Source organism: Lolium rigidum, chromosome 7 (genome assembly GCF_022539505.1).
Source record: "Lolium rigidum isolate FL_2022 chromosome 7, APGP_CSIRO_Lrig_0.1, whole genome shotgun sequence".
NCBI classification, from domain to species: Eukaryota; Viridiplantae; Streptophyta; class Magnoliopsida; order Poales; family Poaceae; genus Lolium; species Lolium rigidum.
This window is the reverse complement of record NC_061514.1, coordinates 286134892-286148104: the sequence shown is the minus strand read 5'-3', so window position 1 is coordinate 286148104 and position 13213 is coordinate 286134892. Positions and strand designations below refer to the sequence as shown.

Here is a 13213-nt window from a genome sequence, read left to right as displayed (position 1 = left end):
ATGAACACTTGTCGAGATATTACCTCTGCGCCTGTTGGATGGCCTAGCTTTCGAATCATCGAGACCACACCGTTAGAGTTGGGGTCAACATATGGAGGTGGATGTGGTGCTTGCCGCAATTCTAAGGCTGGTGTCGATTTTCGTCGGTAATTGCGGGAGGAGGTGGAAGGTGAATCTCGCTCCTTGGCTCCCGAGGATTTCGTTATTTGCTTGGGCATTTGCGATTCCTGCGGCTCGCGGCATTGCACTGAAAATTGCGGCGGTCTTTACGGAGATGTCCTGATTGTCTCTTTCCATTGTTGTCGAGGTAAAAGTGCATTTGGCACGGACCGTTCATCATCTCTTCGGGAGATACATAAGGTCTTTGAATCCTTGGTCCACTATTTTGCACGTTGCCGCGAAAATCACCTCTATTGTCGCCTTGTTGCTCGTTGCTCCTTTGATAATCATCTCGACTATTTCCTCCGGGATTTCCCCGAAAACCAGCCGATATATGGCCGGGAGCATCGTTGTTGTAAAACTGGCGAGAAAATCGCCTTCTATTTTGATAATTTCGACTACGATCGTCTTCGCGACTGTGTCTTTTATTGTATATTGCGTCTTCTCCATCTGCCCATTTATTGGCTATCTCCATAAGTGCTGATATAGTCTTGGGGTTGGTTCTCCCCAAGTCCTCGACGAAATCTCCTCGCCGAATTCCTGCCACGAACGCATCTATTGCCCGCTCGTCAGATATATCTTCTGCCGAGTTTTTTATGATGTTCCATCGCTGTATGTATTTCCTCATCGACTCGTCGTGTTTCTGTCGACATGCTCTCAACTCTTCCAACGACGCGGGTTTTTTACAAGTAGATCGGAAGTTTTTCACGAAGATGTCCTCGAAGTTATCCCAGCTGTCGATGGAACTTGGGGGGAGTTTCTTTATCCAAGATCTCGCGGCACCGCTCAAATGAACTTGGATGCTTTGCATAGCCTGTTGCCCCGGTTCCTCCTACCAGCTTTACCATCTCGAGATAATCCACGAGCCGAGTCCTCGGGATCTTGCAGACCGTCGAACTTCTTGAAATTCTCGGGTAACTTGAACCCTTTTGGTACTCGAGTTTTTCGGACTCTTCTCGTAAAACACGGGAGCCCACACATATCTTCGTCGGCGACTTCTGGTGAGTGCTGACGCTCCCTTCTTTCTTGTCGTGCTCTGTCCACCCTTCCTTGGACTGCTGTGTCTCTTGCCCCACTCGTTCTTGGTGGGTCTTGAACTGCTGCGGTGGGTCGTGGACTATTTCGCCTAGGATTTTCTTCGGGAGGCGTTGTTGCAAACGCTGTTCCCATAACTCCTACTCCAGCCATCGCCATATTGAACAATGGTTCTCTCGGGTCTCCGGGAGGTGGTCCGGATGCGAGGATGTAAGCTCGTGTTGCCATGTAACCTGCTTCGGTGTTTTTGGGATGATATTTCCTCTTTCATCAATCGTCATGAAGGACATGTCGAGATTTTGAATTAGATTCCCCCTTTCTCCTTCGGGTATATTTTGCGGCCGAGATCTTGCTCTCCTTCGAGCCTCTACGTTACTATCTCCCGAAGTTCCCGAAAGTCGACTCAACTGCGCTCGGCGTACGCTGATGCGAAGGCGCTTCTTTCCTCCTATTCGGGGATGCTTGTCTGTTTTTCCAAATCTCTGCTTACCCGAGCAAGTCTATATTGATATGCCTGTAACTCTTGTACGGTAGCAGTAGTATTCATTGGTTCTGATCCATCCATGGCTCTCGCAGCCCTATCCCACGCAGCTTGCGGGAGTTGGACTTTTGCGCGAGTTGAAGATCCGGCATATTTAGTGCCCAGACCTTTCCTGAGATCAGCGGGATCGACGTATGGATTTGCCAAATCGTCGAAAGCCTCTGACGTTTGTGGTTACGATGTACCCGTTTCTTCTATTGCATAGATCTGGTGGTATTTTGCGTATTGATTTTTCTCAAGGTTGGTGACACCATCATACAGAGTGGTGAAGACCTTCCCGATGGCGACAGATTTGTCGATGAAGTTGAAGCTGCCGACGCTTTCGGAATCGCTGCTTATAAAGGAGTCTGCAGACGACTCGAAGGATGTGTTGCTGAAGATCTTGGTGAGCTTTCCCTTCGCCTTGGAGTCGATGAAGTATGGCGAAGAAAACTTCTCGTCACTCGACGAAGAACTAGAATCGACCGCTGAAAATTCCGACGAGATCGGATCTTCGAGACGGTAGGATCCTTCTTTGTTGACGCCAAATCGGAATTCTCCGAACATCATGATGATGGGCTCCTCCAGATAGGCACATGCATCCATACGGGAGGGCGGGTGAGGAATAAAATTGAATAGATCAGTTTTCCCTTGTTACCTCGATCCATCGCGTTGCTTGCTGTTGATGAAGTCGAAGATCTTGAACGTGCCATTGAGATCAGCTCCTTGCAACCTCTAATTCCCACAGACGGCGCCAATTGACAAAGGATTAACTTGTCAATGCCTATAGATTGTAGACTAGGGTTTTGCTAGAAGTAGAGGGCAAGTAGATCTCGAAGGTTTAGGCGGAAAGTACTCGACGATTATGAAAACTAGGGTTATGTTGACAGTAGATTCGATCCTTTCTTTGTCCCTCGACTCCCCCTTATATAAGAGGTGGAGCCGAGGGTTTCGTTTCGTACAAGTTACAGAGATCGGGACGGTTTCTAACTCATCCCGCCGGATTACAAACAACACTTCCTATTACAATTCTAACTTTCCTTAATATATCTTGGGCTCCCGAATCTTCTTATTCTTCGGATAGTAGGCCTTCAGTAAACCCCGGGTACTATCTTAGGCAGGCCCATTTGGGATGCCTATGTCAATTTCTTCCTTTGGTTCAGAACTTGGGGTAACCTGAAGTAAAGCACACAGGTTCTCAGCTATAAGTACAGGTCTGCCAGGGCAAGGTTCTACCGATTGGTGGTATGAAATGGGCGCAAAATATCGAGGATGTTGTTTCTCAGATATTCAGTCTCCAGCGGGGGGTAAAATAGTCTTGAATGTAGCTTTGACCCTGACATGGGTGCCAAATGGCCAGTATGAATATAATATATAAATGATATGCATGGTGAAAATAGATCAATTAAGAATCTGCCGCTTAGAAACACTGACATGTTTCTAGTATTTTTGAAATTAAACAGAGCATCACTTTGTTGTCAAATAATCGAAAGCTTCAACTTAAAATAATGTAGTGTGTCCACATGCATATTTAAAATTTTATGAAACTACTTGAAGTTTATAGCTAATTTTTGAACAAATGAGAGAGAAAGCAATAAATGGCAGTTGCGAACTTACTCATCATGCCGTAGCCATCCCAGAGGATGACTACAAGGCAACAACCACTGATAAGCAGCTGCATATATCCACTGATCACATATCCTCAAGGCCAGATAAATTTTGTTCCTTTCCATGCTTGTATGTCAGGATGATACACGGTTTTGTTCCTATTAAACCAGTTGGCGTAAGCTCAAGCTCCACAAAAGTAAGCATTGGCAAAAGAACCTCCAGAAACTGAAACACATGAGATCAGTCCCCATGGAACAATCCAAATCTGACGTGTAAGTCAATGGACCACTAAATAAATGGTTTGGTACCAAGAGAAGTTCAGTTTCAGTCAAGTAACATAACCAGTGAAACTTACAATGATTTTTTCGACATTTACGCCAGTCTATGCAAATACCTCATGGTCTTAGTTTTGAGTGTTTCTGTGATAAAAAGAAGCTGAATGATCTCTCCTTCAAAAGACTACACATAAGAGAAAACATGATCAGTAGGATCGGTTTACAGATGTAGGATAATAATAGATCAGCGTCTATGCATTACATAACAGAGGCAAACCCATCCCAAAGGCAAAATTTGCAATCACACAAAGACACAAAATAGTTGAGCCAAAAGAAGCCTTGCGTACGTGTTCTGGGAGATGCAGTCTCGTCCAGCCGTGCCGATGCTCTAGCCACCATGGACTACCCTACATGAAGTAGATGTCAGGCAAGCTTCCAACCTCACTAAACCGTTCTACAGGGCAGCCATGGATGGTCGAAGAACCTGGTGTAGGTGAGGAGGCGGCGGGTCCAGAAAGACGACTTCAAGCCTGGACAACACTACACGTCACGTTGGATGGCTACCACGCAGAGCCTCAGCGAACACCTGGTAGGCAAACATAAATGAGAGATTATGGGGATTAAATCAAAAGAGAATAGTGGAAGAGAGGAGGCAAATCAGTAAAACAATACCACACGTTCACACCTCAGGCAAACATATTTATTTGCTTGAAGAAAGGACACCGCCAAACACAGATGCCATGCTTTGAGGCCAAGTTGTGCAAAATCGCGGCCACTGCCTGTAGCATGCTCCGAATGCAACCTGCTTGAAAAAAGGACACCGCCAAACAGGGATAAAATGACTTGAGCCAAAGCTCCGCAAAATCGCCGCCGCCACTTGCAATGTGGTCCACACTGGAAGTCGCCTTAGGCATGGCCACTGCCCCTAATCCTATACCATAAGCAATGGTATTTATCAACCAAGGGCAAGATAGCTGAACAATTAAATAAAAGATAATTAAAAAATACAATCACACTCACAATTACATAATATATTATTTAGCACTAAGATTTGGGGTAAATCGTGTGTATTAAAGGATGGCCTTCTGAGATAAATTAACAATCAAATTAATTTTAACAATCTTCTAAATCTCACACATAAAAATGAAGTAGAGAAATAGAGGAGATAGCGACCTGGTGCTAAGAAAGAAACAAAGTATGCCTGTACGTGCTGGTGTCCTGGTGTCCTCGAGCATGATTTATCTATTCTTCCCTGCAAGGAATATGGGCAGGTGAACCGTGCCCTCCACCAAATAAAATAGAGAAAAAAAATACATGAACTAATCAGAATGAGATGGTTCCTTACCTAGAGAATCTCATGAATAGATCAGCTCTAGCCCTAGGATGACGTTGTGAGGTCTCCCCGAGGCGCGCTTGACGAAGAGGAGACATGGATGACGATGGTGGAGCTTGGCACGTTGAGATCGAGGACGGCAGCAGCGTCGCGAATGGATCCCCTGCGGCCCCGATCGCCGGGGGACGACGACGCGTGCCTCCTCCTCCGTCCCTCTGCCTCCTGTGTGCCGGCGGACGAGGTGGCGGCTATGGGAGAAGAGGGGGATTGGGAGAGAAGAGAGCAGGGGATTGGGAGAGTAGGGGAAGAGAGGATTGGGGGAGGAGGCGCGAGCGGGATTGGGTGGAGTTGCGGCTAGGGTTTATTCACCACAAGGCTGAGCTTTTATACGGAGCGGTGAAAAAATTCTACGGCTAAGATTTACTGCAAGGCACGATCCAAAGGTCAGTAAACTGAAATCGTTGTGAGGTGCCCATGGGTTTGTGGCAATTATACCTTTAGATTGACCGAGAAAACACCGTTCTTGGTGAGATTCCATCTAAATTCATCAGTCTCCTGGGATAATTGTATTGAAGCTAACCTCTGTAGCAATTCATTCAAACTAGTGAGCCGGGGACAATTAGGTCACGCCTGAACGTCATGGAGGGAGGAGAAGTTTCCATAACCTTTTGTAAGGTGTCTCCCTTATAACGAACAATATTATATCAAGCTGGATATTGTTCCCGGAGAGTGGTTGTTCCCAACCATCTATCTTCCTAGAACCTAATCTCCGCCTCATTCCTTATGGAGAACGAACTAAAAGGGAAAAATGCTTCTTCGCTGCCATAATGCCAGCCCAAAAGTGAGAGTCTCCGGGTTTCCAATATACCTGTTTTGAGCCCACATACTTTTTCCTTAAAAGTTGTTGCCATATACCATCCTCAGTTAATAACCTTGTCAGCCATTTTCCTAGCAAAGCCGTGTTCTTGACTTCAAGATCATGAACACCAAGTCCACCTTAATCTTTTGGACGGCATACCACACTTCATTTAGTTAACCGATATTTCTTCTTCTCGATGTCCTCTTGCCAAAAGAATCTTGAGCGTAGATAATCTAATCTATTCAAGATTCCTTTTGGTAGAAGGAAGAAAGATATCAATGTGTGAATGGGTGATCAAAAATACCCATGGCCATGATCAATGGTTCTCATTGCACTTGGTGAGCATGCTGATGTACCATCTCCCCTCGTGGGAGAGTGGACGACGTAATTTGTGACGAGGGGGTACGTGTTCGCGCGGCTCTTACCAAATTCGAATTTAAAGTTTTATCTTTTCGCTAACATGTTTCAAACTTTACATCTTGATGATGATATTTCGTTTTGCATAGAAGAGGAACACACGTTTTGATCATGGTGGTTCCTCTTTCAGTAGACTCCTTAACTGAAGTCGGAAATTTCCTAAAAAACAAAACTGAAGTCGGAAATCTTCAGAACAGTAGCAGGCTTGCAGCTCCGATACAATCGGAGTGTAGTGTGTCACGTACTGTCTCGTGAACCGTAGCGATTCGTTGGCACGGCCGGCGCCTACCAACTTTCTCGTGTCGCCACTTTTGTCGGCCGAAAGAACATTTCAGTTTTCAGGTACCCCGTTTGCCTTTTCCTTCTGCTACCCCTTGTCTTGTTTTTAATTTCAGGTAATGAGGTAAACTACTCATCACGTTCCCTTTTTTGTTTTCTTGGACAAAACCGTCGCGTTCATGGAGCCTAAACAGAGTTAAGTAATCTAAGTGGCCGGATTACGGTACGTGTTGTCTATCGCCACGTCGATGTGATGCAATGATGTGTAATTGTGGATCCCTGAGTCACACTGTATTTGTATCCTAGCTGAATTTGCTGAAAATGAACGGGACAGTGCAGCGCGAGCTCGATCGCTGAAGATGTTCCTTCCCCAACTGGTTTTAAGAACCTGAAACCAAAATATTATATGCTAATTGCGAAAAAATTCTATTTAAAACCTAAAATCGTAAAGGTACGGCAAAATAAATCTTGAAACTAAATCTTGTCGTATGTACCCTGAACTTACGAATCACGGTCTAAATCAAACCTTGAACATGTTTTGGGGAGAGAAAAACAAAATTATAAATTCATACTCTCGCTGACTACATTGGCCACATGTCATATTCATCTTCGCAGCGTAGTGGCTTTTAGATAATGTTGAGTATATCGGGGAGTGCACCCCTGCCGAGCCCCGCTTCATGCCCAGACCTTCTCATACGCTCGCAAAGCTCAAGGACCTCTCCAGCGACCTAGACTCCGGACTGCTCGCCATGGTCCTTCACATGCTAGAGGCTGACTTACGTACGTCGCCGTGTTTGAGGGGTGAGCGGAAGCCACGTCCACTTGCTTATGCCAACATTGTGGCATGTGCTAGAATTCTCTTTTTTTTTTTGGCAAACTGCTAGAATTCTCGATTTTCTCAAGTTTATGGTCGAACAATAAATGGGAGAGGGATTGGGTAAAGAGATGGATCTGACATGTGGGCCTCACCGTCAGTGAGAGTCGAATGTAATCATGTCCGGCGTTGTTGCTTTCCGGGTGCATCAAACAACTTCGGGATTTGATTTAGATCGAGATTCGCAAGTGGTTCTAGAGTTTAAAATAGATTTTTTTTCTATGCAAATTCTGAAGGCAAACTTTGTCACAACATTCCAGTCCAGCATGCGGACTTGAAATCATGAACTCGAATGAATCAATGGATATACGCAGGGGGTAGCCGGTCCAAGCAGCCGACATTGTTTTGTCATGCTTGAGCCCCCAGAAGAGGTAAGAGAGCCAATCACACATGTAGTCCAACAACTTGTCTACAATGTGAAGATTTGGTCCTACATCTTGCAGAACGTGAAACTGCAGTCCTACAACTTATCTACGATGTGAAGATTTGGTCCTCGGTTAATCAAAGGCTGACATGTGGCATTATAGATTTTGCAAAAAGATCCCCAATATTTTTAATTTGAGCATGTGAGCTCTGTGGCCGTCTTAATGCAGGCCCCACCAGTCAGGTCCATTGAAATAAACAAAAATAAATGTGCGCGGCTGGTTGTTCGATCTAATGACCTGCTGCTGCATCCAAACGGTGTTTGCCGCTAGACCAGGCAGCTTATATGTTCCATCGTCTGCACGTACTTTTGTTATCGACAGTTAAGATGATTTTTTCACCACCCTTACAAGGCATGCACCTACTCAATTTTAGCAGCACGCACATTTTTTTGCGAAAATTGTATAGCACGTAATTTAACAAGAGTAATAAAAAACGTTGACCAACGGGGAATGATCCCTCCCTTGGCTATACGTTGTTAGGTAAAAATGAGACTCTTCCCGCGGATGGACGCTAGTATGATAACCCGATTAAAGTTCGCCCCTCCCGCGAAATTACCGCGTGATGGGGATTCGAACCCGGGTGGGCTGGCTGCGCACTCGCCTTGCCTTGCCACTGAGCTGGAACTCAGTTCTCAATTTAACAAGAGTAATGGATGAATGTTGTCGTATCTTTGATTGTATATATATAAGATGGATGAATGTTGTCGTATCTTTGATTGTATATATATAAGATGGATGAATGTTGTCGTATCTTTGATTGTATATATATAAGATGGATGCATGTCGTCATTATTCTTTAGAGCTTTTATCCATCTATGCTAGCCAGTTTAAGAATATAAAAAATAAACTATTCCGTTAAATCATCACCATCTTTGATATATTGTCTAAATGTATTCTAGGTGTTTATAGTTGTGTATTCTATTTTTACTACAACTCGTGAAGTAAGTAAAATATAGGAGAAACATGGACATGTAAACTTTGTGAAAACATTGGTATTATATTACATTTGAAAAATATACATTAGATTACAAATACAATTCGACATATATACTATGTTATATGATAGGGTACGCGTTTTGTCTTTAAATATTAATACACAGTAAATTTAGTTTTAATATACATGTGGTAAATAATAGTTTTCTAAAGGTTGTATTCTTCTACTATTTTATACTACTTACTACTTTGTATAAAAACATGTCTTCTCCATTCAAGCGGCTTGTATTTTTTGCAATGTTAATGAAATCGGTAATCGTTAACTGCTCGGCCGGCTTGGGAGTAGCGATTAATCGGAATTCGGACGATTAACTGATTTAATCGGTCGGCTATTAATCGGTGCAACCTACACAAATTAGCACTTAAAACAATTTATATTAGAAAAATGATAGTATATGAGCCTCTATATGTCTCTCCCTACTTCTCTAAAGCTCAAAATCCTAGAAAAACTTGTACGCTTCTCCTTCATGACCTAATCTTTAAGGTCAGGAGTGAATCTGGATCCACTAGCCGGAGCCGCGTTCCTTCCTTCCACTTCTTCTCCTCTCACCTCTGAAGTTTATATTCTCCCACCACCTACCTACGGTACGACTCCTCTTACACCTCAACCACCTAACCTATTGAAGGCGTCCTCCAGTTCCTGGACGAGGTCCTCATGGTGATCGAGTGTATCCGAGGTCTGGGAAACTATGAGTAATTGGTCTTGGAGGGCAAGAAACTATTTGGCAACAGTGGAAATGAAGCTACTGGAGGCTGCAATCAAGCGGGAGTGATGGCGTGTAACTCACACGTTCGTTGGGAACCCCAAGAGGAAGGTATGATGCGCACAGTAGCAAGTCTTCCCTCAGAAAGAAACCAAGGTTTAATCGAACCAGTAGGAGCCAAGAAGCACGTTGAAGGTTGATGGTCGCGAAATGTGATGCGGCGCAACACCGAGGATTCCGGCGCCAACTAGGAACCTGCACAACACAACCAAAGTACTTTGCCCCAACGAAACAGTGAGGTTGTCAATCTCACCGGCTTGCTGTAACAAAGGATTAAACGTATCGAGTGGAAGATGTTTGCAAAGAAAACGAGTAAAACAAGTAGATTGTATGCTATGTAAAGAATAGGACCGGGGTCCACAGTTCACTAGAGGTGTCTCTCCCATAAGATAAAAGCATGTTGGGTGAACAAATTACAGTCGGGCAATTAACAAATAGAGAAAGGCATAACAATGCATATACATGACATGGTAAATATAGTGAGATTTAATTGGGCATTACGACAAAGTACATAGACCGCCATCCAACTGCATCTATGCCTAAAAAGTCCACCTTCAGGTTATCGTCCGAACCCCTCCGGTATTAAGTTGCAAAGCAACGAGACAATTGCATTAAGTATGGTGCGTAATGTAATCAACAACTACATCCTTAGACATAGCATCAATGTTTTATCCCTAGTGGCAACAGCACAACACAACCTTAGAACTTTCACGTCACTTGTCCCGGTGTAAATGCAGGCATGAACCCACTATCGAGCATAAATACTCCCTCTTGGAGTTAAGAGTAAAAACTTGGCCAGAGCCTCTACTAGTAACGGAGAGCATGCAAGATCATAAACAACACATGAACAATAGATTGATAATCACCATAATCATAGTATTCACTATCCATCGGATCCCGACAAACACAACATATAGAATTACATATAGATGATCTTGATCATGTTAGGCAGCTCACAAGATCTAACAATGAAGCACAACAAGGAGAAGACGACCATCTAGCTACTGCTATGGACCCATGGTCCAGGGGTGAACTACTCACTCATCACTCCGGAGGCGACCATGGCGGTGTAGAGTCCTCCGGGAGATGAATCCCCTCTCCGGCGGGGTGCCGGAGGCGATCTCCGAATCCCCCGAGATGGGATTCGCGGCGGCGGCGTCTCGTAAGGTTTTCCGTATCGTGGCTCTCGGTGCTGGGGTTTTCGCGACGGAAGCTTTAAGTAGGCGGACGGTCAACGCGAGGGGCCACACGAGGGGCCCGAGGGGATAGGTCGGCGCGGCCGGGGCACTGGGCCGCGCCGGCCACCCCCTGGCTGCCTCGTGGCCCCACTTCGTTAGGTCTTCGGTCTTCCGGAAGCTTCGTGCAAAAATAGGACCCCGGGCGAAAGTTTCGTCCAATTCCGAGAATATTTCTTTACTAGGATTTACGAAACCAAAAACAGCGGAAAACGACAACTGGCTCTTCGGCATCTTGTTAATAGGTTAGTTCCGGAAAATGCATAAATATGACATATAATGTGCATAAAACATGTAGGTATCATCAATAAAGTAGCATGGAACATAAGAAATTATCGATACGTTGGAGACGTATCAGCATCCCCAAGCTTAGTTCTGCTCGTCCCGAGCGAGGTAAAACGATAACAAAGATAATTTCTGAAGTGACATGCCATCATAATCTTGATCATACTATTTGTAAACATATGTAATGAATGCAGCGATCAAAGCAAATGTAATGACATGAGTAAACAAGTGAATCATATGACAAAGACTTTTCATGAATAGTACTTCAAGACAAGCATCAATAAGTCTTGCATAAGAGTTAACTCATAAAGCAATAAATCAAAGTAAAGGTGTTGAATCAACACATAAGAAGATTAAGTTTCAGCGGTTGCTTTCAACTTGTAACATGTATATCTCATGGATAATTGTCAACATAAAGTAATATAACAAGTGCAATATGCAAATATGTAGGAATCAATGCACAGTTCACACAAGTGTTTGCTTCTTAAGGTGGAAGGAGATAGGTAAACTGACTCAACAATAAAAGTAAAAGAATGGTCCTTCAACGAGGAAAGCATCGATTGCTGTATTTGTGCTAGAGCTTTTATTTTGAAAACATGAAACAATTTTGTCAACGATAGTAATAAAGCATATGAGTTATGAAAATTATATCTTACAAGTTGCAAGCCTCATGCATAGTATACTAATAGTGCCCGCACCTCGTCCTACTTAACTTGGACTACCGGATCTTCGCATGCCATGTTTCAACCAAGTGTCACAAAGGGGTACCTCCATGCCGCCTGTACAAAGGTCTAAGGAGAAAGCTCGCATTTCGGATTTCTCGCTTTTGATTATTCTCAACTTAGACATCCATACCGGGACAACATGGACAACAGATAATGGACTCCTCTTAAATGCATAAGCATGTAGCAAAGTTATTATTCTCATATGAGATTGAGGATATATGTCCAAAACTGAAACTTCCACCATGGTTCATGGCTTTAGTTAGCGGCCCAATGTTCTTCTCTAACAATTTTGCATGCTCCAACCACTAAAATGATAGACCTTCGGACAAGACGGACATGCATAGCAACTCACATGATATTCAACAATAGTTGATGGCGTTCCCCGAAGCATGGTTATCGCACAACAAGCAACTTAATAAAATATAAAGTGCATAAGTACATATTCAATACTACGATAGTTTTTAAGGCTATTTTGTCCCATGAGCTATATATTGCATAGGTGAATGATGGAATTTTAAAGGTAGCACTCAAGCAATTTACTTTGGAATGGCGGAGAAATACCATGTAGTAGGTAGGTATGGTGGACACAAATGGCATAGTAGTTGGCTCAAGGATTTTGGATGCATGAGAAGTATTCCCTCTCGATACAAGGTTTAGGCTAGCAAGGTTATTTGAAGCAAACTCAAGGATGAACAAGTGCAGCAAAACTCACATAAAAGACATATTGTAAACATTATAAGACTCTACACCGTCTTCCTTGTTGTTCAAAACTCAATACTAGATATTATCTAGACCTTAGAGAAACCAAATATGCAAATCAAATTTTAGCAAGCTCTATGTATTTCTTCATTAATGGGTGCAAAGCATATGATGCAAGAGCTTAATCATGAGCACAACAATTACCAAGTATCACATTATCCAAGACAGTTTAGAATTACTACATGTAGCATTTTCCAATTCCAACCATATAACAATTTAACGAAGAAGAAACTTCGCCTTGAACATTATGAGTAAAGCCTAAGGACACATGTGTCCATATGCAACAGCGGAGCGTGTCTCTCTCCCACAAAGTGAATGCTAGGATCCATCTTATTCAAACAAAAACAAAAACGAAAACAAACCGACGCTCCAAGCAAAGAATACAAGATGTGATTGAATAAAAATATAGTTTCAGGGGAGGAACCTGATGATGTTTGTCGATGAAGAAGGGGATGCCTTGGGCATCCCCAAGCTTAGACGCTTGAGTCTTCTTAAAATATGCAGGGGTGAACCACGGGGGCATCCCCAAGCTTAGAGCTTTCACTCCTCTTGATCATAGTATATCATTCTCCTCTCTTGACCCTTGAAAACTTCCTTCACACCAAACTTCAAGCAAACTCATTAGAGGGTTAGTGCACAATTAATAATTCACTCATTCAGAGGTGACA

At 43.5% G+C, this 13213-nt stretch overlaps 1 pseudogene; it reads left to right on the top strand.

Annotated features, from left to right (window-relative positions):
* The first annotated feature begins 6061 nt into the window (after window positions 1–6061).
* Window positions 6062–6213, top strand: LOC124679837 (annotated as a pseudogene).
* Window positions 6214–13213: the final 7000 nt, after the last annotated feature.